Source organism: Tenrec ecaudatus, chromosome 13, assembly GCF_050624435.1.
Source record: "Tenrec ecaudatus isolate mTenEca1 chromosome 13, mTenEca1.hap1, whole genome shotgun sequence".
NCBI classification, from domain to species: Eukaryota; Metazoa; Chordata; class Mammalia; order Afrosoricida; family Tenrecidae; genus Tenrec; species Tenrec ecaudatus.
In genome coordinates this window covers 100478455-100502032 of record NC_134542.1, presented here as the reverse complement: position 1 = coordinate 100502032, position 23578 = coordinate 100478455, and the positions used below count along the sequence as shown (strand labels likewise).

The following is a 23578-nucleotide window of genomic DNA, read 5'->3' as shown; positions in this document are numbered from 1 at the left end:
TTCACCATTTCATGTGGGAGTGTGTGAGGAAGGACCAATAGTGCTTGTACTGAAAGCATTGGCCAAAACAAGGCTCCAGGAACTGATGGAATCCCAATTGAAACGCTACAACAATCTAATGAAGCACTGGAAGCACTCACTCATCTATTTCAGGAAATTTGGAAGACAGCTATTGGCCACAGCTACAGCTGCTTGCCTGACAGAGATCCATGTTTGCACCCATTGCAAGAAAGGTGAACCAACTGAATACTCAAGTTATAGAACAGCATTATTAATATCCCATACAAGTAAAATTAACTGAAAATCATGCAAAACTATGGTTGCAGCAGTATATTGATTGACAGGGAGCTGCCAGAGGTCCAGGCTGGATTCAGAAGAGGATGTAAAACAAAGGATTCATTGCTATCAGTTGAATCTTGACGCGTATCAGAGCATACCAGAAAGATGCTTATTTATGTTTTATTGACTATGCCACGTTATTCCACAGTGTGGATAGTAACAGACGTTGGATAACCTTGAACAGAATGGGAATTCCAGAATGCCTCATTTTGTTCATGTGGCACTTGTACTTGGTAGACGAGGGAGTTGTGCTTACAGAATAAAGTAGTACTACATGTTTTAAAATCAGAAACGTGTGTGTCATGGTTGTATTCTTTCACTACTATTTTTCAACCTGGATACTGAGCAAATCATCAGCATTATTTGGGAAAAAAACTGGCTCATATGAAGAAGAATGTGACATCAAGCTTGGAGTAAGGATTTCTAACAACCTGCGATATGCAGATAATACAATTTTGATTGCTGAAGATCAAGGATTGCAATCTTCACTATGCATTATACCTGAATGTAAAACAGACCCAAATCCTCACAACCGGACCAATGATAACATCATGATAAATTGAGAAAATGTTGAAGTTGTCAAGGATTTTGTCTTTCTTGGATCATAATCAATGCTCATGGAAGGGTGATTTCAGAGTTCAAAAGATGTTTTGCATTAGGTAAATTCTGTTGCACAAGCCCTCTTTGAAGTATTGAATAACAAGGAAGTTACTATGAGGACTCTGGTCTTCCTGACCCAAGCTATAATATTTTCAATTGCCCAAAATGCATGTGATAGTTCAACATTGAATAAGGGACACTAAAGAAGAATCTATGCATTTAAATTGTGGTATTAGCAAACAATATAGAAATTACCATGGACTGCTAAATGGACAAACAAATCTCCTGGAAGAAGTGCAGCCAGAGTGCTCCTTAGAGGTAAGGATGGCAAGGTTTGGTGTGACAAACTTTGGATAAGTTGCCTGGAGAGATCAGTCCCTGGAGAAGGACACAGTGCTTGGTAAAGTGAAAAGAAGGAAGGCCGTCAATGAGATGGATGGATGGACACAGCGATGGCAACAATGGGCTCAAGTCCAGGAACAATTGTGAGGATGGCACAGAACTGGGCAATGTTTTGTGTGGTTGTGCATATTGTTGCTGTGGGTCAGAGATGACCGGACAACACCTAGCAGCAACAGCAAAGCCACAAACATTGAATCACTTATTTTGCTTTCCCGAGAACCCAACCAAACAAGTGTGATTTTCACTGAAAAAGCAAAGTAGCAACAAAAATGCAGTCACTCTGGGGCTGGCTCAAACTCAGGGTGATTCGTGTGGGTTAGAATAGAGCAGCACTACATGATACTTTCAATGGCTGACTTTTGGGAAATAGATTACCAGGCTATTTGTTGAATTTGCCTTCATATGGATTGTAATCTTCAACCTTTTAGTTATCAACTAAGTGCATCAATCGTTTGTGACATGAGGGACTACTAGAATCATCAGCTTTTATTAGGGGCTATCAGACTGATTCAACTCAGAAGGATCCTATGAACAACAGAGCGAAACACTGCATAGGCCTGCACTGTCCTGACAATTGTCCTATTTATGCCCATTGCTATAGCCTCTGTGCTAATTTATCTCCTAGAAGGTTTTTCTGCTTTTCACTGACTTTATCCTTTATGTCCTTTTTTTCCAGGGATTGGTCTGTCCTGAGAAATTGTTCAAAGTACGTGAGATGAAGTCTCAGTATTCTTGGCCTAAGGATTATTTTGTAAGTTCTTATTCCAAGACAGAATTGTTTGTTCTGGAAGTTTGAAATTTTTCAGTATTCTTTACAAAAACCATAATTCAAATGCATCAATTCTTAAGTCTCCCTTATTCACTGTCCTACATCTATATGCATACAAAGCAAATAAAATTGGCATTGCTTGGATCTGGTGCACCTTATTCCTCAAGGTAATATCTTTGCTTTCCAATACTTTAAAGATCTTTCCAATACTTTAAAGATATTCTTGGTGTTTTACCCTTTAAAGAAGACTGATAGAAAAAAACAAAGAAGTCTGGGGAAGAAGATGGGACAAGTGAAATATGTTATTTAAATTCTCAATTTCTGATTGTAGATTCCAGCAAAATAAAATCTTTAATAATTTTGACCTTCCCCATTTTTATTATGATATTGTCAGTACATGCAGTTGTAATAATTGAGGTTTTCTTCAGGTTTCACTGCATTCCAAACTAAAAGCTAGATGTCAAAATTAAACAAATATCAAAATTATGTATATTTATACATAAAACCAATTTACAGTCAGTAGTCTGAGCTTCAGCATTTCATTTAACTGATAGTAGCTGCATATGGAAAATTTGATTTTCTTATTAATCCTATGGCACACACATAGTATTTTAATCTTAATCATAAAATATCTCGAGATAGCAGACATCATGAAAATACAAAAGTTAAGGGATCTGAAAAATATTTTATATGAAACTTTTACTTTTTAATAAAGCTTCAGAAAACATATTTATATTCAGCCAGAACGAATTTATTATGAACCCACAGGAAATTTCAATATCTTCTCATGTTTACAATGGCTTATGTAGGTGTTTATAGCTGAAGGGAAATGTTTTTCATCAAATTTTACTGAATGATATTTCCTATGGTAATTTTTCTAATACAGTGGGCCAGAAACATTTTTATCTTTTTTTAATTTTAGAAAACAATCTATCTTAAGGAAAGATAACAGATTTTTCTGAATGATTTTCATGTTCGTCATTCCAACATAGAGACGCTTTCCATTCTTAAAATCTGGTTCAATATAGACGGCAACCTGTAAGAGTTGTTTTCCTCTCCTGGCACCTGTCTTTTTAAGGCTGTTTTGTTCTTTTCAGGTGTGTCCAAATGTTGGCAGCTTCCCATTTGTCGAAGACACACATGCCCCTTGCAGGCTTTGCAGCTTCGCCTTAACGTGAAAGTATGGTGTGTCACACAACTGTTAAGGGGCTCCTGGTAAAGCTTTTCTACTTTGGTTGTTTCCCATACGGCATGTGAACGTCGATGAAACGTTACAGCATCTTATTGAGACTTTCACAGTATGCTGCTTTACTAAAGACACGTCTTTATAAAGGACACACACACAGATCATGTATATAAGTGAGTAAACTCACTGCTGCCAAGTCCATGCTAACTCACAGCAACCCTATAGGACAGAGGAGAACTGTCCCTGTGGATTTCTGAGACTGTAAATCTTTGCTAGAGTAGAAAGCCCCATAATTCTCCCTTGTATTTCAGAGTGTATATAGATATATGTGTGTTTGTGTACATATATACACATATATATTCATCTTAAATTCAAGTTTAACTGGATCTTTTATTAGTCTGCATCATCATTTATAAAAGATGTTGGAAACTACCTTCTCTACTTTCAGACAGGATATTTCTGTCTTAAATCTTGTATGGTAGGCAAAGAATTGGTGGTGCAGTGCAGTAGCTAAAGCCTCCGACTGTTTGACCACAATAGTCATTTTGCAGCAGAGAGAGACGAAGCGGTTGCTGTCTAGGGGGTTACCGTCCTAGAACCTCTCTGGACTCCCTGCTCTACTCATGTTTATGGGTCAGACTAAACTGGCCAGCAGTGGATCTGGCATCTGTCATAGAGTATTTGTGATATATGTACACTTAGAAAATCATTCTTACTTTCAAATTCAACATGAGCTGAGTGTTACCTGGTGACCTGACTTATAAACCTCATCTAAGTTTCTATAGTAGGATATAATTATATCCTACAGGAAAAAGACGGAGATTTCTACTCCCCTAGTCACAGTCTCAGAATCTCACAGGGGCAATTATGCCCAATCTTGTAGGTTTCCGGTGAGTCAGAAGCCACTCAAAGACAGTGAGGTTTTGAATAATGCCTTATCTAAAGCCAGATGTTAAGGACTCAATTCTGTCTCAACATACCCTTATGTGCATTAGAGTAAAATTATACTCCATGAGGTTTTAATTGATTAATTTTTGGAGAAGTGGACTGAAGCCTAAAATCTCTAGTTAACCAGAAAACAGTCGTTATTTGCACCGTCCAGGAATTCAATGTCATGTGTATCAATGTTGTCATTAGGTGCTGTCAAGTCGGTTCTGAATCATAGAAACCCTATATACAACAGAATAAAACATTGCCCCATCTTGAACCATCCTTTCAGATTATTTTAGTATTTGAGCCAGTACTGCTCTGTGTTGATTTTATATTTGAGGTCATTTTTGTACCGATTCACTTCATCTCCTTAAGGGTCTTCCTTGTTTCTGCTCCTCTTTCCTAAACTGGCAGGAGCAAAGTACTTATGAGATGCGGTCATCATGTTGGAAGTGAGCCCGTGTTTGCCCAGCGGCCTATTGGTTCATAGCAAAAATAGCGCACACCACACTGAGAGAAGAGGTGGGGCTCCCTGCCCCAAGGAACCACAAGAAGGAAAGATCACGAGAGAAAATAATCTTTGATGAATGTAGAAACAAATATGTGTGAGGGCCAGTGTGCCTTTAGAATTTCCCATCAACCCTAGTTTACCAATGACCACTAAAGTTTAAAAACACACAGGATATTGTCTGCAAACTAGAAAATGATGCATTGTTATGAAGAAGAAATCGTGGGGGAGGAAGATAGCGTAAAATGAAAACAGCTAGAATTCTTCAGCTAGAAGCCAAATCAGTTTTCCTTTTACTCAGAGCCCTTATAGATATAATAACTCTATTTCTAATAAACTTATATAGCATTTTAAAATATATCTAACACCCTGTTATACTTACTGCCTACACATCTCTCCATTCTTGTTCCGTATAGTCTATTCTAATTCACAGTGACCATGTAGCCTTTAGGAAAGCAAACATTTCATAATCAAAATGCAACTTTTATTACAGTGCTACCAGGGCCCTCTCCTTCCTTCAAAAGATGACTGTGGATTGGCTGTCCTGGTTACGTACTATACAGTCGCTGGTGGCTCATAGCTACCGTATGTAATGCAGAGAAAACCAGTGCCAGTCCACAGTCATTGTTTCATCCCAGCCCGTGTCAATCTATCGTGTTGGATATCTTTCTCTTTTTTTGATGATCCTTTATTTTACCAAATGTGATGTCCTTCTCTGGGAATTGGTCCCTTTTGATAGCATGTCCAGTTGGCAATAAATGTTCCTTCACTCGGCCATGGCTCAGAAATATTCTCCACTTATTTTCCTTCCTGCTGATTTAATTCATGACACAGTATCCCTAAGCTTTGTAGTAGACTTTGACTCTAGCCTATCTTGTCAAACCTTGACAAGTGTCAGATGCTGCTCTCTGGCCCGCTCAGATCGGTTTTCAAATCCGTGCAAAATTCTGCAGGCTGTTTATGTAATCAATAACCTTACCAAGCATTCAGGAAACAAATTATTGAGATTATCTTGTTTTGTTGGAGAAAAGATAGAAGTCGTTAAGGATTTCATCTTGCTTAACAATAGGCTCAACCACAACAATTCTGAGAATGGCAGAGGCCAGAACAATGTTTCCTGCTGTTGAAACCAAGTCAATGGCACCTAACAGCAGCAGCAGCAGCAACAGTAACAACTTCCTTGTTTCTCTACCTTCTTAAAATTTCCTTCTAACACAAGGAAAATTCCCATTTATTCCTACCTGTGGTAGTTACATGATTTCATAATTTCATGTCATCTTAAAAATGTAAAAGTGGAGTCTAGCCTGTCAAGCAGGTCGCAGCCTGATGATGCCTCCTTGTGGGCATGACCTTCTCATCAGAAGGGTCCTGGAACACTCCCCCTCGCCCCTGCCCTTACCTTCATGCCTGTGCGCCACACTGAAACCTGCAGGAACCCTGTGATGCTTCCACAGGCATTGAAACCGCAAGACTTTTCACCCACTGACTTGTGACCTTCCTGCATTCTGTATCATTACCCGTGGCTGCAGGAATCTGAAGAAGGACTTACGGATGAGTGGCAGACTTGTGGACTTCAGTTGGGATATTTTCTTTATGCGTGATTACTTCTTGATATGCAGGTCTTATACACATGTGAGTGCCTCTGTATTTGTTTCTCTAGTCAACCCAGCCCAATACACAACACTCAGGAACTACTTTCTATCAGTTGATGCCTTATCACTCCTCTGTTCCAGCCTGTGCTCAAGGAGCATTGGTGGTGATGTTACTCCCTTATTTGTTACTTCTCCTTCCTTGGTTCACAGCCAAGCAAGTCAGTTTTATACTGGGAAAAGGGAATATATTTGGCACAGGGGATGAGTAAGCAGATGAGCTAGTCTGAAAACCCAGTCTGTTGGGGACTTAGTTTTATATTCTCATGTTTCAGGATTTCAAGTCTCCTCTCTCTGGACATCAAATAAGCATATTGAGTTCATTTTTTGTCTTCTCCCAGAACTGCTGATATATCTGCTAATTTTTTTCTGCAGACTTCAGAACTGCTAACTTGTTATATATTTTTTAGTTTCCTTCACCCTCTGTTCCTGCCAGAGCAGCAGGGGGTCTGTCTATTCTGCCCAAGGGTGCTGTGGGTTAGCAATGAGTTGCTAACCTCAAAGCCTGTAGTTTAAATCCACAGCCATCAGCTCCCGTGAAGATTTCCAGGTATGATTCAGAACCAACCTGATGGCAGTGGATTTTTCTGCTTGTGATAGGTAGGTTTATTGTACCAACCTGACCGATAAACACATGTGGGATTAATTGAAGGGCGGAGAGATAAATGGCTTGGCGAGCCTCACCTTTTGTTTACTCCCTCTTTAATCATCGGACCAGTGTGTAACTGCCTTAACTTATTCTCTGCTCAATTTGCAAGCTAGACTACCTGTGGGACACCTAACCCATGGACTGTGTTGCTGTAGCTTGAGGTTCCTTAAAGACCTGCTTCGCTACATTACTGGAATATACATCACTTGAGCTGTGGACTATCCAATCCTGTCATCTTGCTGACTGTAGTTGACCTGCCTTTCTGTTTGCTGCCTGTGGCCGGATAGCCTGAATTGCTCTACAGAGGACTCAGCTATCACCGACTCATATCCATGTGCAAGATCCTAGATAACAGTTCTCAGGCAGTTGATACCCTTCAGGCTCTCCATCTTTTCCTCCCCCCCTGCAAGTCACCTCTGTGATTCCAGATAGGGACTTCCTACACATACTGCTAATTCTTGTCCCCAGACCCCATGGTAGTCACTTGCTTTCAACTAGGGAAAAATTCCTAACCTATATATAATGGATTCACACCTAGGACCTTATTAAGAACTTTTGTGTGTGTGTGTGTGTGTGTGTGTGTGTGTGTGTGTGATTAACAGCTCATTTTGTTAGTTGTTTTCAAAAAGTGAAAGCTTATTGAGAAAAGAATGGTAGGGATAGCTTTCTAAAAGCTTTATGATAGGCTTACAAGCTGACAGAGTTGGGGAAAATGTCCTGAACAATGATAATCCGAGTGATGAATAACAGGGACACTGTGGGCAGTTTGATGGAGTGAACCCTGTTTGCTTCTGAAGCCCCTCAGGAGCCTGTTTTGAAGCTATACCAGTGTAACTTCTAAACACTACAGACCTGAAATTTATATTTCAAGAGTTCCATTTTCCCCCAAGTATTTCAGAGTTTCAGAGAAGAATTACTTGGCTGCAATGACACCCAGTCTTATTCTACCTGTCCTATTTGACATGTATTTATTCTCAAGTAGGTATTTATCGTATCATCCACCACTAAATCAGACACTACTTTGATCCAGGAATTATAGTGGGGCAGCTAATTTCCTCATCAGGGGAAAGCCTTTGCAAGGAATGTTGGTAAAATCATGATGCTCACTGTGATAACCCACATGGAAGGTCAGTAAATTCAGAAACCCAGAATAGGAGAACAGTTCATGTCCTCTTGAGAACATGTAATGTTTGGCTTTAAAATTTCCAGAAACTGAGCGCAAGTCCAGACTAAATAAGGATGCTGCCAACAGATACACCAGAGACTTTTAATTCTCAAAAAATACTAAAGTATAATCTCAAAACTAATCTGGGATGCCACAACAATATTCTGCAGATAAGAAATAGATGTGGGGTTGGTGAACTGAGGCTGGAAAGCATAAAAAAGAGCTTGAAGAAAATGAAACATACAACTTTCCTCTAATTCCTAAATGCTCCCTTCCTCTCCCCACCTCCCACTGCTCCCCGCTATCATGATCCCAATTCTGCCTTACAAATCTGACGAGACCAGAGCATGTACATCGATACAGATAGGAACTGGACACACAGGGAATCCAGGACAGATGATCCCTTCAGGACCAGTGGTGAGAGTGGCGATACTGGCAGGGTGGAGGAAAGGTGGGGTAGAAAGGCGGAAGTGATTACAAGGATCTACATATAACCTCCTCCCTGGGAGATGGACAAGAGGAAAGTGGGTGAAGGGAGATGTCAGACAGTGTAAGATATGACAAAATAATAATTTATAAATTATCAAGGGTTCATGAGGGTGTGGGGAGTGGGGAGAGAGGGGAAAAAAGAGGAGCTGATACGAAGGACTCAAGTAGAAGAAAATGTTTTGAGAATGATGATGGCAACAAATGTACAAATGTACAAATGTTCTTTACACAATTGATGTATGGATGGATTGTGATAAGAATTATATGAGCCCCCAATAAAATGACTTTTTTTTAAAAGAGAGAAAGAGGTTGAAGAAAGAACATTTCCATATGAACTTTTTGGAAAGTGGTGCCCTAAATATCAGTAGGAATGTCCACAGCGATGCCATTGCCACCAAAGCATCTATGATGGTCCTGGGGGTGTCGCTTAATAAAAAAAAAAAAAGAAGAATCTGGAGTGCCAATAGGACCATTCACAAAGATCCCAAATCAGCAATTCCACAAAGCCTTGCAGCTGCCCAAGGCACTAATGTGGGGAACTTTATGAATTGTCAAAGTCGCTGAGTGGTTAATGCAGCTGCTAAAAACATATGCCCTAGACATGACCCAGTTCCAGTCCAAGTCTGTGACTAAGGGAAATGCAGTCAAGTGAAGACCATCATGGCTGTGAGCCACATCAGGTGGGAGTCTGGTTTCATTCATGATGGTATCTCAGGGTACTTCACCCCGGGGTCTCCTGGTGTCAATTAGCATATGGATGGTTGCTGTAGACACACCTGAAGTTACCTGGAGAAACGGGGCTCCCCATAGTGGTGGTCTACAGGCCCAGCCCCTGGCCTGCGCTCCTAGGGCTTTGTCCCCTGGGAGGCTGAGGCAGCAGCTGCTCTCTGGCTCATGTCAGCTGCCAGCCAATGGGGTGGCTGAGAAGCAAAAACATTGTTTATGAGAGTGTATAAACAACAGAAGTAGAAATATAGAATTACAAAAGTATTGCACAAGCACTACATTTACCTTCTGAAGTCAGTGGTCTAGGTATTATAAAACATTCACACCATGCAATTATGTATTAATATGATTAAAATAACAACAAACCAAAAAAATCCCTGTGGTTCATTTGAAGTAAAAAAAAGACTAAATGTTACCAAGATATTATGGGCAAGGAGGGTGTAACTTCTCTGGTCAGGTTTGATCGATTGAATTGTGTCTGAAAGGAATTACTGTGAGGCGAATGATGGGCAAACATGATAGTGGAACAGAAGGAAAGAAAAAAAGAAATAGAGGAAAGAAGAAAGGAAAATGATATAGGTATGTACAGATATAGATAGATATGTATATAGGTAAGTATATATAAATATAGGTGTATTTGTTTACATATGTAGATATATATAAATACAATAAGGAAGCACATGGACTTTGGACCTCTACTTAAATCTTAGCTCAGTATAAGAACCTTTTGTTCTAATAATGTGGCACTGTATGATCCTTCTCGACGTGAACACTGAAGTCAAAGTGGGTACACAAGCAAATGTGGTGAAGAAAGCTGATGGTCCATGGCTTTTAAAAGACATAGCCCATGGGGTCTTAAAGGCTGGTAGTTAAACACGCGACCCTCTTGCAGGGCAGCAACAAGTATACCAGCCTGTGTGATCGTGAGGTGTGGATAGAAAGAGGTATCAGAAGTTCAAAAATAAGCAACCAAATTGATGTGAATTGATGGTAGATGTAGTAGAGACCCAAAGCCTCCATATAGGACAATTGGGCAGTCTCTCTCAGAATGGTCACATGGAAGGGATGATAAAGCCAGGGTGTGGGATAGCACTAATGAAACACATGAATGTCCTCTAGTTCTTTAATATTTCCTTCACTTACTAGTGTAGTTTTTATTTGTTTTACCTCATTAATCATATTAGACTTGTGTATTTTCACGTGTATAATTATGATCATTCAATACATGAAAACCAAGATAAATAACTCTTCAGAAACAGTAGCAGAAGTTACGATTCCTTGAGTGTTTGGGAAGAGGGGTGGCAAGGGGAGCTGATATCATGGAGTTCAAGAAGAAAGAAAATGTTTCTTAAAAATCGTGGTAGCAATTGTATAATACTGCTTGATGTGATTGAACTAGGGAGTGTTATGATACCTGTAAGAGCTCCCAATAAAATTATTAAATTTATAATAAAATAGTAGCTGCATCAGAAGTCTACTTTGTAAGTTCTTTAAGAAAGAAAAAAAAAAACCAATAATCAGGTTGCAATAGAAGTTAAAACTCCCAGAATAGCAGCTAAGAGAATACAAAGGATGAGTCCGCCGTATAATATGAGAAAAAGAGAGAAGGAAAAGGGAAAAGAGAAAGAAGGATGGACGGTGAACGTAAAGGCGAAGAGGAACCTGAGGCGTGTTTCAAGGCTGTAGATAACATGACAAGCAAAAGTGGTCTGATGGGTTGCCCAAAGGGTTGATCACTTAATAGGCTTTTAATTATTTTGTTGGGAACATTATCTCTTTTACCCTTTCAGTCTATGTCTCTAGGAAATATTGTGAAAAATTTTTAAAAAGAGAGGAGGAAGAGGTAAGGAGAGAAAAAAGAGAGAAAAACAGAGACAGAGAGAGATTCCCAGACAATTAAATTCACTGACTCATAGCACCCCTATAGGACCAGGTAGAAGTGCCCTTTGGGTTTTGGAAACTGTAACTCTTTATAGGAGTAGAAAGATTTTTAGTTAACCTTCACAGTGGCTGGTGATATTGAACTGCCATCCTTGCCCACCCCCTCCCACCTCATAACCACAAGGGGTCCTATAAAATTAGTTATAAAATTAATTCTATAGGTGGACATTCATTCATTCCATATTTATAGAATTCGGTGTCATGAGTACATTCATAATTCAATGGTGGAATTCTTCCAAAGTTTGATTCCCTGTCAAGGCACCTACCAGTGCATGCTTGTAAATCGCTACGAGGCGGAATGGGTCCCGGGGGCATCAGAGTGAGACAGACTAAGAAGAAACACGTGGAGGTCTCCTTCTGGAAATCAGCCAGTGACAAGCCTATCGACCACAATGGTCCAATCAGCAACCATGAGCATGACACTTGAGCTGCTAAATGCTAAGTCAGACCATGTGAATCAGTCATGTGCTTCAAGGGAGAAAATATCACAAAAAAAAAATTAATCTCAGACACCTCTAGGAACAATTCTACTCTGTCCTATAGGGTCGTTATATCGAACCAACTCAGTGACAAAGAGATTTGGTTTGGAGGTATCATTGCATCCAACTGTGAATTAGGACTGATTTAATAACAGATACAACAATAACTATATAGCAAACACTGAGTCAGTTTGATATATATTTAAAACTTGACATGTCCCTCCATAAGTGATAATGTAGAGAAAATGGAGTATCAATGTCATTTCCCTTGTATAAATGTTTCCAATATTTTCCTCACATTGGTTGATAAAACTGAAACTTAAACCTCTTAAAATGCACCATCTTTTCATCTCAGAGCAGAACAAGGCAACCAAGATGATTAGAAGTTTTTTGAGGCAATACAAGACTGGAAATAGTCTTTTCCAGGCTGGCCCCTATTCCAGCTAACGTCAAACCCCTTCTTAGGGGAGCCAGCCCCTAACAAATCATCACAGGCCCGGTAGGCACAATTGTACAGTGATAATAAGTAAACATTTGTAATATCATAGAGAAAAAGAGAGAGAGAAAGAGACGAGTGAAATTCCACGTGGGGGCGCTGTTGTTACAACAGCATTCTAAAACACCCCTTGATATATAGGGGTCAGAGGCCTCAAGTACTCTTTTCCGATAGGTATAAATTTTAAGTCTAGAAATGCAAGGAAGCAAAAATTGGCTTAAGAAGTCATCTTCCTTCTGTATAACACATGGTATAACAGATTTTATCGCTGCCTTAATTTCTTCATGATCCTGATCAGTAGCTCCAGCAACACCTTGCGAATTTAGGTTGGACTTTCCTAATAAACATCCTATAGTTCTTTTAGGTAGTGGGTCCCAAGTGCCACTCTTAATCATTTTTGGTTTGCTGACAGCTTTTAGCTTTCCTTCAAAATTTTGAATAACTCCAGTATCAATTTGAATTCCTTGAGTACGTAGGTAAATCTCCCTGGTAAAAACTGTATTACTCATTCAAGCAGAAACTCCTGCTTTTGGGGACCAACAGGTTGCTGCAAGAAGGGCTCTTGAGCCTTTTCTTCGTTAGTCAAGCTTTCTGTAGTGAGAACAGAGGCTGGGCTTTTACAAATTTGGTCAAGTCTGGTCTCCGGCTCTGATTTCTTTCTACAATTGTCTTTGCTAGGCCAGGCTTTGCCTTCTGTGCCCCATTGGGCAGGGCTTAGATCAAGCTCTTTTCTCTACTTTCCTGCTGGGAAGTTTATGTTAATGGAAACCCTCTGGTGAATCTTGAGTGACATTAACTCACCCAATGCTTCCCTTCCTACAGCAGGGGCAAAGCCTGGGTACTTTTACACCTGAGCTGGGTGGTCCTGGTCCATGCTCTGGTGCAGGCCACAGCTCACTTTTGGTGGCCAGCTGATTGGCCTGTGCGTTCTATACTCTCTTTGAAGATGACCTATCTTTCTATAACTAAAACACTTTCCTTTATGGCCACTGTATTTGGCTAAAGAGGCTGCCATGAGGTTGGCATTCACAGAGACTTTAGCTGGCTTTTCTAGATTTGAATAGACACAAGACTTCTCACTAGACTGATAATCCTCTTTCTCTTCCTCCTGCAAAAGTTTTAAAATCATCTCAACTCGAGTCCAGGGAGACCATGTCTCCATGGAGTATTCTCCCCCTATTTGTGTGCTTCCTTTGACTTTACAACGACTTTCTCCCAGGTCTCTAGATGGAAACTTCCTTCCTCTGGGAACCATGGATTGTGCTTTTTTATTACTTTTAGGAGACATTGTATCTTTTTCTTTGTTTTTTTTACACCGTGTCTTTTCAGTAAGTGGCTGAGTGTAGTACCATAAGTTTCAGGTTTACTTTTACCTTGCCCCATTGTCCTCTTTAAAACACACATTCACTACTTCCACTACTTATCTGCCAATCCCCCATCCAGATCCTTATTTCACACAATTTTCCATTCACTCTACATTCCGGCGAGGCTGTACAATTGTTCCACGGGGTTTAACTCACAAGAGTTCTTTTCCTACTGCCACGCAATGGGTGCCATTTGTGGGGTAAGCCAGCCCCTGCAACTATTCACGGGTTCGATTGGTGAAATTGTGCAGTTTAAAATATATATATATATATATATATATATATATATATACATACATACATATATATATATATATATAATAAAGTCATAGAGAATAATAGAAATAGGAGAGCGAGTGAAATGAAGAAGTCAGACACATTTCATAGCAGCATGCTCACCTCCTGGATGGTCATGATCTCAACAGCCTCCCTTTATTTCTTGCTCAAGGCCCATATATACTTAGGGGTGTGATTACAGGTAACAACACACGTCACAGGAAGGGGCTGCACAATAGGCATAAGTGTGACAGAAGGGGATGAGATAGGGGTGTACAAGTAATCGGAAGGGAGTGACTAGGGGTACACATGTGACAAGAAGGGCGTACCCTAGACTCAATATGGTAATCTAATCTTGGTCACCCTTGAGAGGGCTTGACCTCCCTGGGTTCTCCTTCAGGGAAACAATCCACTACTATCCTTATCAGAAGGGAGTGGGCCCTACATAGGGTGGGGCAGACTATATAGTCTGATTGCTCTAGATGATAACTCATAGGGAAAATAACCTCTGACCCGCTTTTAGTGACCTCAGAGTATATAGTTGTTTTCCATGTGTAGCAAGCAGCTAAGTTTGGCATACATTTGGGGAGACAATTTGGGAGAAATCGTTCTGTTTCCCACAGCCCTTCTCCAGAAGAAAGCACTACAGAGGATAGCAGTGAAGATACAGCCCGGGGAGAGTGGTGGTTCTTCCCAGACTACACAGGAGCAAACTAAGGGTGTAGGCAGGGGTGGAGGGAGAACAGCATCCTGGCCCACCAAACTTCCAGGATGGCATTCCTGCTCACAGCAGCCAATGAACAGAGAGGACTGTAGGGGCAGTGCTAAAACAAGACACAGCATCCCCTTACTGACTTACCACACTATGGAGGGCAGCACCAGAGACACAGGGCAGGAAGTGTGCCCTGTTTGACCCACTCACACAAGGGCAGAACAAGAAGGGAGTTTAGCAGAGCAGCAATGGGAGCAAAGCAACAAAGTCTCTGGGTAGTTCTGAAAGTAGAATTTGGACTCAGAAATAATAGCTTGGCACCACCTCAGACCTGATTGGAAAACATCCATAAGGGTCAGCAGGCAAACCCGGAAGTATTCATAGTGGTTTGTTTTTTGTTTTTTTCATGTCTATCTATATAAGATAGGCAAGATAAAAAATCCCGAGGAGGAAAAAATGGGACTGACAGTGCCAGGGGGACAGAGGAGGTAGGGGAAGAAGGGAGGAGTCGCCAAATCCAGGGAAAAGGGAGCAATTAGAGATCTGAGATGGATGGTCAGGAAGGCATATAATGACTGTGGTGGGTGGGTGGGGGTATCAAGTGCAATGTAGCCGAGATGAAGTACAGAGAGCCAAATGAAGGTCAAACATGAGAGTGGGAGAGGAGGAAACTAAAAGAAACAGAGGAAATAACCAGCGGTAAAGACATTTATAGAGGTATAAATATGGGCATGCTCATAGGTAACTATATTAATATATAACAATTGGGATATAGGTCTATGTACGTATATTTAAATGTTACATATTAAGGCAGAAGACAGACATCGCGCCTTTAATCAAGTCCTCCCAATGCAAGAGCACTTTGTTCTAATAATAGGGCATGCTGGGATGCTCACCTTTCTGACATGATCGCTGAAGACAAAATGGGTGCATAAGTTAATGTGGGTACGAAAGCTGATGATGCCTGGCTATTATAAAATATAGAATCTGGGGTTTTAAAGTCTTGAAGTTAAATAAATGGCCATCTAGAAGAAAGCAACAAATCCCACATGGAAGAACACACTAACCTGTGTGATCATGAGGTGTTGGCTGGATCAAGTACCAGGCATCAGAAGAGCCAAAACAACCATTTTGATGTGAGGGGGGGTTTGAATGGAGACCCAAAGCCCTCTGTAGACAATTGAACATCCCCTCACAGAAGGTCACAAGGAAAGGGCAGGTCAGTCATGGTGCAGAATAGCACTAACGAAACAGACAATATTCCTCTAGTTCTTTAATGTTGCCCTCCCCGCCACCCCCACACCCACACTATCATGACCCCAGTTCTACCTTACAAATCTGGCTAGACTAGAGCACATACACTGGTACAGATAAGAGCTCTCGACACATGGCATCTAGAACAGATAAAGCCCTCAGGACCCACAATGAGAATAGCAATACCATGAGGGTGGGGGAAGGTGAGGGGAGAAGGTGGAGTAGGGGAGCTGATCGCAATGATTGATGTACATACAACCCCCTGTGCCCCCCACCGAGGGGATGAACAACAGAAATGTCAGTAAAGGGAGACAGCAGATGGTGTAAAATATGAGAATAAAAATAATTTATAAGTTCTTAAGGGTTCATGAGGGTGGGATGGCAAGGAAGGGAGGGGAAAAAAGCCTTCATTGGCATATTTTATGATAGTATTCATATATATGTATACATGATAGTATTCATATATAGAGAGAGAGTGAGAGAGAGAGAGAGAGAAAGAGAGAGAGAAATGTACTTCAAGAAAATGACTCAGCAGACAGATAATCTTAATGATTCATGTGACTGCAGGAGCTGACAAACTCAAAATCTGCTGCAGCCTGATGTCTCTGCTACGGGGGTCAGGCAATAAAGAATAGCTGCGGGGTGAGAGAGGGAGGGACAAAGGCAGATAGGAAGAGCTATGCCAGAACATCCAGCTATATTCTGAAGAGAAGCCACAATCCCAGGGGAACTCCCTTTCAATTTATTAAATGATCATATGGGATCACATCATGGAGGTGATTACATTATACTGTGCTATAAAAGATCCATCTTTCAAACCACTGAGAATAATAGCCTGGCCATGGTTACACCTAACATTAGTTGTCACACAAAGAACATATATTTTTTTTCCCTTAAGGCAGTATCCAATTCTGTCCACTCACATAATTTGGAAGTGCCCTTTAGCTTTCCCTGACTTCCTAAATTGTAGGCCTTATATCCTGCCAGAATTATCCAAGAAACTATTTTTCCATCTCTGCACTCATTGATCTACCTAGATTGAACACCCTGCCTGTACAAACCTGTGGTGTTAACCAAAGGCTTTCTGTTACCCTGGATTCTTGGTGTCTGAAAGTTTCCCATTTTCCCATGAGATGCATTTCTGAGCTGATGACACTTGTGTTTTCTGACACATCCTGAAGTTGACATGCAGCTGCTAGTTACAATTCTTGGCTTTTAGTCCTCACAGACATTGTGCTAAAACTGAAATTCAAAAATTTACTACATTCCTAAAAATCAACCCCTATATTCTTTAATTAATAGCCGCAAAATCTAGCTCATTCCTATTTCTTTGTATAAGAAAATAGAGTTTCTAAGTGGAATCCACCTGGTGATGTGCAGTAAGCCTTGCCAATTTACGTCAGGATTATCCAGTCCATTATATTCCTATTTTATTAGTCAGGAGTGACCAAATGAAAAACACCTCTAAATAGAAAGCAAAGTTTTGTTCCATCTCTCATAAATACATTTTCTCCAGTGAAACATATTAGAAGTGCTATTTTATTTAGATATTCATGATTTTAATTTCAGATGCAAAGAATTTTAGAGTGGCATATTATGAAACAAATAGATAAAAGGTTAACATTTTCCTAGTTTATCTCTCTATTTTTCAATTGTCCTCGTCTTTGACATCTTACCCAGATATATCACTGATGATTTTACTTTTCACCCAGACATGGTGGCATGTGCTAGACATCTTAGAAATGGAAAAAACAAAACACAACACAATTTTTTCTTCTGCTTCTATTTTTCTTAATAAGTGTAATTAATGAACATGCTTTCTCTAGTTCCTGGACTCCCTTCCTACTCTTTTGATGAAGTCTTTTAATGCACATTCGTGTCTCATTTTTACTAGGTGTAAGTCATCTATTTTGTCTTCCATTGTTTGTGCTCCTTCATTATGTTTGATAGTTTATCTCTGCCATGAAATAGGGCCGTTACATATACCCCTACTTTCTCACTGATGATCTTTATAGCTCAAGGATTTACATTTAGGTCCATCTTGAGTTCATTTTTTTTAAAGCATGGGGTGAGGTATGGGTCCCATTTTATTTTTATTAAAAAAAATTGAAGTGAGTGTATCTTCCCCACTTAGTGTTTATTGCTCCTTTGTCGAAGATCAGTTTTCTGTAGGTGGGTGAATTTATTTCTGAGATTTCTATTCTGCTCTTTTGTTCCTTTCTGGTTACACAAGATAAAGATAGATGTCCCTAGAGGGTTTTGCCTAAAAGAATTAGAGCTCTATAAATTATGAAAAATTATGCTTTATCAGTTTAAGAAACTTATTTTCAACAGCTACTTCTCACTTATCCATATGATTAGGTTTGAAAGACAAAGATGTTATGCAAAATATGAGCTACGAAAGAATCAAAAGCCCACATTGCACTACACTCTGGTGTCCTCAACCTGGCTGTTGCCTGGCCTTTGGGTACCCAATGCTCATGGAGGGTGATATAGCGGGTTCTCCTTCCACATGTGTTCCATACTACCAAGGAACCCATGGGAATGGGAGTAGTGACAATGGTGTTTAGGGATTTCTTGATGTCTACTGATTCACTCTAGAGCCACCACTGCCTCCTGCCACCTACTCAAAGGCAGGACTTTGACACATCCCACACACTGTCTCCTGTGGCTCATCCTGGGTGGAGACTCACTTGTCCCCCATTCTTTCTAGTTTTTGCATACCCACAAAAGCCCTTTACACTGCACTGTTTTAGGTGCTATTGAGTCAGTTCCACCTCATCGTGACCCTACGTAAAACAGAACGCAATACCTCAGATCCTGCGTCATCCCCAAGACTGTTCCAGGGTTTGAGCCCATTTTTGCACCCTCTGTGTCAGTGCATCTTATCGAGGGGCTTCCTCATTTCCGTTGCTCCTCTGGATTACCAAGCGCAATGTCATTGTTTGGGGACGGGTCTCTCTTGTCAATATGTCCAAAATACATCAAAGGAAGTCTCAGTATCTTTGGCTCTAAGGAGAATTCTGGCCATACTTCTTACCAGACAGATTTGTTTGTTTTGTTTGTTTGTTTGTTGGCAGTCCATGGAACTTTCCATTTTTGTCACCAGCACGATAATTCAAACATCTCAATTCTTCTGTCTTCTTTTTCACGCGCCCAACTTTCACATGCCTATGAGACTATTGAAAATACTCTGACTTGGGGCCTAAGTCCTTGCTTTTCAACATTCAAAAGTTGTCTTGTTCAGAAGATTAACCTAATGCAATGCATTATTTGATCTCTTGCCTGCTGCTTCTATGAGCATTGATTGTAGATCCAAGTAAGTCAAAATTCTTAACGTCTTCAATGATGTTGCCTATTGGTCCAGATGTGAGGCTTGGGTTTTTATTTTTACCCTGAGTTGTAATCCATACTGAAGACTGCAATCCTTGATCTTCATCATCACGTGCTATTAAGTCCTCCTCAATGTGGTAGTTACGCAATATCCTGTTGTGTTAGACTGGTTCTCTAGAGAGAAAAAAACCAACCAGAACAGTATTAATTATATAAATATTTATACAGATAGATAGATGTATAAAATAAGAAATAAACAGTTAATTCAATTATAAGGCAGCGCAAATGGCTCAGTGCAACTCACTCCCACCTGTGAGACAGATGTAAGACACTAGCAGTCCTTCAAGCCTTGAGAGCTGTGGAGTAGTCAGTCCTCTGTGGGCAATTCAGGCTATGTGGACATAGGCAGCAAACAGCAAGGCAGGTCACCAACAGTCAGCCAAATGACAGGGTCTGACAGTCCCCAGCTCAAGAGGTGCAAATTTCAATGGTGTGGTGAAGCAGGTCTTGAAGGAACCTCAAATTATATTGATACACTCCATGGGTTAGGTGTCCCACAGATAGTGTAGCTTGCAAATTGAGGCACAGAACAAGCAAGGCAGCCACACACTGGTCAGATGATCAAAGAAGAAGAGACAAGAAAGGCGAGGCTTGCCAAGATATTTATCTCTCAGCCCTTTAATTAATCCCACATGTGTTCATCAGCCAGGTTGGTACAATAAACTAACTGCCTCAACTATTAACTTGATAAAAGAATGAAGGCGTGGAGTCTGACCTGTCAAGCTGGTCACAGCCTGATGATCCCTCCTTGAGGGAGTGGCCTTCTCATGAGGATCCTGGGAACTCTCTCTTGCTGTTACATATTCCTTTTGACAAGCCACATGGAGTCATGTTGATGGCAGCCAGAACCTGGAGATGCTTCCACTGTTATTGGATCCACAAGACTTTCGACCCACTGGCCTGTGATCTTCCTGCATTCACCATCATTGCATATTATGTGTGAGTTTAAAGAAGAATTTATGGACTTGTATTGGACATATGGGCTAATATCAGAATTATGGACTTGATCTGGACTGGGCTGGGATGTTCTCCCAATATAAAATTGCTCTTTGATCTAAAGCTCTCTCTCACACACATATGAGTATTCCTGCATTTGTTTCTCTAGTCATCAGTCTAACACACCCACCTTCAGCAAGCAAGGTTGTGTCATCTGCATGTTGCAGGTTGTTAAAAAGTCTTCCATCCATTTTGCTGCCACAATGTTCTTCATACCATCCAGTTGCTGTGATTATTTGCTCAGTGCCCACGTTGGTGAGAGACTACAACTCTGAAATACACACTCCCTGATTTTAAACCAGGCTGCATTTCACTGTTTTGTTCCCATCACTACCTCTCCATCCTTGTGCTCTTTCTGAATGAGCACAGTGACGTATTCTAAAAGTCCCATTTACTCAATGCTATCCGTACTTTACTATGATCCACGAAATCGAATGCCTTTTTAGTCAATAAAACGCAAGTAAATCTCTTTTTGGTATTCTATACTTGCATCCAAGATCCACCTGACATCATCCATGATATCATTTGTTCCTCATCTTCTTCTGAATCTGGTCTGAACATCTGGAACAGGGGTCCTTGAACTACGGCCCGGGCACCACATGCGGCCCGCTGAGGATATTTATCTGGCCCACTGGGTGTTTTTGCCCCATCTGTTTTTTCACTTCAAAATAAGATATGTGCAGTGTGCATAGGAATTTGTTCATAGGTTTTTTTTAAACTATAGTCTGGCCCTCCAATGGGTCTGAGGGACAGTGAACTAGCCCCCTGTTTAAAAAGTTTGAGGACCCCTGCACTGGAAGCTCAATGTCAATGTACTGCTTCAACCAGTCTTGGATGATATTCAGCAAAATTTTACTTACATGTGATATTTATGATCTTGTCCTGTAATTTGAGCATTCTGTTGGATGACCTTTCTTTGGAATGGGCACAAATATGGATCTCTTCCAGTCAGTTGGTCAAGTAGCTTCTTTCAAATTTCTAGGTACAGACAAGTGAGTACTTCCATCGCTTCATCAGCTTGTTGAAAGATCTCTATTGGCATTGAGCCAAATCCTGGAGTCTTGTTTGTAGCTAATGCTTTAAGTGTAGCTTCAACTTTTTTCCTTCATTACCATTGGTTCTTGCTCATATGCTACCACCTGCAATGCTGGAAGATCAACTATTTATTTTTCATACAGTGGCTCTCTATTCTTTTGATGCTTCCTGCATCTTACAATATTTTGACCATATAATCCTCCAGAATTACATTTTAATGCTTGAATGTTTTTCCTTATTTCTTTCTAAGACATGTTGCATGTGTTCTTCCTCTTAGATTTTTAACACTAGGTCTTTGCATCTTCTTCCACTGCACTTTGAAATTCTCTGTTCAGCTCTTTAGCTTCATCATTTGTTCTGTTTGTCTTAGTTACTCTAGGATTAAGACCAAGGGTCAGAGTCTTTTCTGACATCCACTTTGATCTTTTCTTGATTTCCTGACTTTTTGTTGACTGTGTCCTGCTTGCTGTCCCTATAAGTTCATCAGTCCTGGGCTTCATACACTGAATAACATATAGCACAACTCCAATAAGGTGACCCCCAATGACCTCAGAGGTACCTCAGAGGAGCTGAGGTACACCCTAATATGAACAAACAAAAATAAAACACAAATACAGAAAATGTTGTAAACCAGATCCGTTCCAGCATGCATCCATTTGCTTTCTTCGTGGGTAATGTTTCTTGATTTCCTCCCACAGCTCATCTGGTTTTCTGTCATTCATGTTAAATGAAGCAAATCTATTCATGAGATGCTCTAGAAATTCAAGAGGGATAAACTCTTATTTTGGCTTTAAGAAACTTGTTTAAATTTTCTTCAGCTTCAATCTGAGTTTACTTATGAGCAATTGATGATGTATTCCACAGCAGCCCCAGGTTAGGTTTAGCTTCTGATATTGAGCTTCTGTGTCATTTCTTCCCAGAGATGTAATCAATATTATTTCTGTGCATTCCATCTGGATTAAGTCCATATGTATGGTCACTGTTTGTATTCCTGAATAAAAGATATCTGCTATGAACAAGTTGTTGGTCTGCCAAAACTGATCATGTGATCTCCAGTTTAATTTCTATCTAAAAGACCATTTCCTAACAACTCTTCCTCTGTTTCCAACTTTTCAATTTTGATAGTCAATAATTTTAATACATCTTGATTGCATGTTTCATAAAATTCAGAATGACGATTTTTGTACAATTCTTCAATTTCTGCAACACATGCTTTGGTTGTTGCATAAATTTAAATAATAGTTCCATTAATTGCATATTTTGAAAGGCTATAGATATTATCTTGTCACAGGCACCATTGTACAAAGGGGAAATTGGTCACAAGGATCAACCTATAATCCCTTCCCAGAGGAACAAAAAATGGAAAAGTGGATGAGGGGTGATAGAGAACGATGTAAGATATAAAAATAATAATCTATAATTTATCAAGGGCTTGTGAGGGAGGGTAAGTGGGGGAGGGAAAGGGAAGAAATGTGGAGCTGATATCAGGGACTGACGTGGGAAGAGGACACTTTGCAAATGATGATGGCAGCATATGTGCAAATGTGCTTGTTGACACCCTGGATGAATGTATGGATTGTGATAAGAGATGTAAGAGCCCCCAATAAAAGTAAGAGGGAAAAAAATAAAATATGGTATGTCATCAAACATATAACAATCTTATAAAATGAATAAATAAATATTACAAGCAAAAATATATAGATAGATCTTGAAATATCCTTTTTGAAAATGCATGCAGTGTCATCCCTGCTGATTGTTTCATGTCCACCATTGTTTTTCACTGCCATATGGTCAATGCTGACTCATGGTAACCCTACAGGACAGGGTATAACTGTCCCTGTGGGATTCTGAGGCTGTAGCTGTTTACAGGAGTAGACAGCCTCATCTGTCTCCCGGGGAGTGGCTGATGAGGTCAAACTGCGGATCTTTTGGTTAGTTGCCCCATATGTAACCCCCACACCAACAAGAATCCTCCAGCATAGTAAATCTTATGAGTTTCTGATTTAAAATTGCCAGTAACAGCGTATTTCAGCTCAGCCCTGCAAAGGATACCAATCTGTATGCGTTCCATTTCATTTTTGAGGGCTTCCAATTTTTCTACATTCACACATCGTACATACCAAGTTCCCATTATTAGTAGATGTGTGCAGCTGTTTCTGCTCATTTTGAGTCATGCCCAATCACCAATTGAAGGTTCAAAAGGCTTTCCTCCCACAGGCT

The 23578-nt window shown here is 40.3% G+C and overlaps 1 pseudogene; it reads right to left on the bottom strand.

The window, feature by feature from the left end:
• Positions 1–7971: 7971 nt before the first annotated feature.
• On the bottom strand, positions 7972–9494 carry LOC142424735 (sphingolipid delta(4)-desaturase DES1-like; annotated as a pseudogene).
• Between the last annotated feature and the right edge of the window lie 14084 nt (positions 9495–23578).